Raw genomic sequence first — 3,731 nt, 5'->3', positions numbered from 1 at the left:
GTGTGTGTGTGTGTGTGTGTGTGTGCCTGTTTGTCCAACGACCATCACTTGACAACCGATGTTGGTGTGTTTATGTCCTCATTACTTAGCGGTTCGGCAAATGAGCCTGATAGAATAAGTACTAGGCTTACAAAGAATAAGTCCTGAGGTCGATTTGATCGAGTAAAGGCGCAGTCGAATGACTGAAACAAATAAAAGAATAAAAGACTATAACCGACAGAATATGTGCCAGACTTTAGAACAAGTACTAGGGAACAAGTGTACAACCGAATCCTTGAAGCTGGAGTTCCAGCATGGCCACAGTTCAATGACTGAATGAAGTAAAAGATGAAAGATAAAAGATATGTATGCCTCCGAATGTTCCCAATACATTACGTGACGGAATAAAATACCAGAGTCATTTAATCCTTGTATTTCAATGAGCGCGACACAGCACGTTACGTAAACGAGGAAAAATTCGGTTCATTCTCTTAAGTAAGTGAGTTTTCATAAAGTGTCACAGACGTTCGCAACAAAACATATCACAGAATCTTAAAAACATCAGCTGAAGAAAACTCCATCAAGAGAAAACAAGCTGACATTGCTTGCAGGGTGAATACTTTCCGCTCAAGAGATCGAGACACCAACATCCTGTTGTTCTTTGACGATCAACTCATTTTGTTGCTATGGTTAGTATTTGAAGCTTCATAGCTGTAGTACCCACTTCTCCGACTATAAATCATACCCCACGATCTATAAAAGTAATTTGATGATGTTACGTTTGAAAACAGAGAGTCGCTTTAAACATAGATGAAATTTATCTAAAGGTGAATCACTAGTAGTAGTAGTAGTAGTTGAAGAATAAGAAAAGAAGGATGATGATGAAGAAGTGGAGGGGGCGCAGAAGAAGAAGAAGAAGAAGAAGAAGAAGAAGAAGAAGAAGAAGAAGAAGAAGAAGAAGAAAGAACTGCAGCAACACCAGTATGGATAAACAGAAAGTACGAGGTGCATGCTTTCAAGTGAGACTGGGATCATGATTTCTCCAAAGAATCTCCCCAAAGACGCCAAACTCAAAATTTCCAGAATTCCAAGGGAACCACAAGACATATTTATAATGCTTAGAGGCTTCGTGTAATTATTGTACGCACCGATAGTTTCAACCCCCAGCACCAACAATGGCGAACAGCTCCTAGTTAAGATATTGAGCAAAATTATGACATTAATAAACCTAATAAAATGCAACCATAGCCACATCTCAGAGACACACTTCTTTTACTCTGACGAACATAAAATAAATGATCGAGGCCATCACAGATTCACGGATTTCCTCTCTCCACTAGAATGTCCTTTATATTTTACTAGTTTTAGTCATTGGAATACAGCCATGCTTGGACACCACCTAGAATGGTTTAGTCCAACAAATTTTAAGCACTTCTTGTTATGTCAGACACGTTTACTGAACAGCCATCACTATTGACGTTTGAATAGAATGAGTGGTTTCTATTTATCATTCGTTTTATTTTTGTTTACTACGTATATACAAACATTCAATATGTATGTATGTATATATATATATATATATATATATATATATATATATATATATATATATATATATATATATATATATATATATCAGACATACATTGACTACATTCAGGTCGATGGAACAAAAGTATATTGACGTAATTCAAAAATTAAAACAGGGTGCTATAGTAAAAGATATTGGCCTAATGGGTGATCGGACAATTTGCCGTAAACAAATTCGCTATAGGACAATTGGCCGTAGGACTATTCGCCGTACGACATTTTGTCGTAAAGCTTAGAAACTTGAAATTGCGTCGTTAATTAAATAAGGTATATAAAGGAACAGTATTTACAGCAGTCCTTTTCGGTAATTGCTGAAATGATAATTTAAAAGCAGAAAAGTCGGTTAAATTTGAATCTGCATCGTTAATTGCTGAAATGAGAATTTAAAAGCAAAAAGGTCGTTTAATGATTATTTAATACTAACAAGCTAATCTTGAAAATTCAAAAGCAAAAAGCTTGTTTTGGGAGGTTACCACAACCGTTAATCAACCCTGACGATGCCGTACACTATTAAAAGCCACAGAGGTGATGATAAGCTCGTAAACGACTCTAATTTTATTTATAGGCAAGAAAGAAAATGTGGAGGTAAGGTCTATTGGAAGTGTGTTGATACAAACTCTAAAACAAGAGTTCATACAAAACTGAATGGTGAAGTGATTTCTATTTGTAAAATTGTAAGGGAGCATGCACATCCATCGAACCCTAGCCAACCAAAAATGCTAGAAGCAATTGTAAATATGAAAGAAAATGTACTTAAATACCGGGTAGCTTCAAAAACGACATTATTTACATGCAATTACAATGAGATTACATGGTTTTATAGGATTTTAAAAAAAGTGTATGATCTTCGCTATTTTTATTTTTATTCTGTTGTCCTACGGCGAAATGTCTTACGGCAAATTGTCCTGGATCCGGGCCATGCAGTGGGACTGAACTTGAAACCATGTGGATGTATAGTGAACTTTTTAACCACACTGTCCACGGTGATTTTACTTGTCCTCTTCAAAGGCATTTCTGTTGTTTACATACGTCAGAAAAGGAAGTCGGCCTGACATAGTACTTTCGGTGCCATCACTGATGACGTTTGAATAGAATGAGTGGTTTCTATTTATCATTCGTTTTATTTTTGTTTACTACGTATATACAAACATTCAATATGTATATATGTATATATATATATATATATATATATATATATATACATATGTCTGATATATATATATATATATATATCAGACGTACATTGACTACATTTAGATCGATGGAACAAAAGTATATTGACGTAATTTAAAAATTAAAACAGTCACCAAGTTTAAATGTAACAGGGCAGATCATGCTTGGAACCATAAGAAATGAAATATACTCTGTTGTGAACATCAACTGCCCGCTCATCCCCAATGTAGTCAGAAAATACATGTGAAAGGGGACATCTAAGGACTACTAATAAGGAGTTTGAAATTCCAGTTCCGAAGATATACTTTCAGTTTTATACATATTGTTATTAGTGCAACACGGTACGGACAAAGCGGTTTGGAGCCAATGAGTGGCTCAACTTCAGTTCTTGGGTTCTTATGGGAAGAATGTAACTTCTTGAGCCATGATCGTTCTAAATGATCGCAATATCTGAGATAATAAATATGCGCAAGATATTCATAAGATGCAATGGGTGACGAATAATAAAAGAGGCACTATTCCCACAGTTTTGCTACCAAGCAGGTAGAAAGTTGTATACACAGATTTATACACACGTATCTCTATTTCTCTATCTCGCTATCTCTCTACTTATCTTTATCTATCTATCTATCTATCTATCTATCTATCTATAATCATATTTTTAGTTTCAGTTATCATACATCGGTCTCTTTCGCCGAATCGCTAAGTTAGGAATCATAAAACATACCAACACCGGTTGTCAAGCGGTAGTCGGGTACAAACGCAGACACATACTAACGTATAAGCACACACACACACACACACACACACACACACACACACATATATACTCTTTTACTCTTTTACTTGTTTCAGTATTTGACTGCGGCCATGCTGGAGCACCGCCTTTAGTCGAGCAAATCGATCCCAGGACTTATTCTTTGTAAGCCTAGTACTTATTCTATTGGTCACTTAGCGGTTCGGCAAAAGAGACCGATAGAATAAGTACT

The 3,731-nt window shown here is 35.8% G+C and overlaps 1 protein-coding gene across 8 annotated transcripts in view; it reads right to left on the bottom strand.

The window, feature by feature from the left end:
* Positions 1–3,731, bottom strand: part of LOC106883685 (chitin synthase chs-2) — a 132,240-nt gene that overhangs the window by 67,791 nt on the left and 60,718 nt on the right. The gene's annotated exons all lie outside the window — the stretch shown is intronic.

This window comes from Octopus bimaculoides, chromosome 9 (assembly GCF_001194135.2).
Source record: "Octopus bimaculoides isolate UCB-OBI-ISO-001 chromosome 9, ASM119413v2, whole genome shotgun sequence".
Taxonomy (NCBI): domain Eukaryota; kingdom Metazoa; phylum Mollusca; class Cephalopoda; order Octopoda; family Octopodidae; genus Octopus; species Octopus bimaculoides.
The sequence above is the reverse complement of the archived record's forward strand: the minus strand, read 5'-3'. Positions and strand labels throughout refer to the sequence as shown.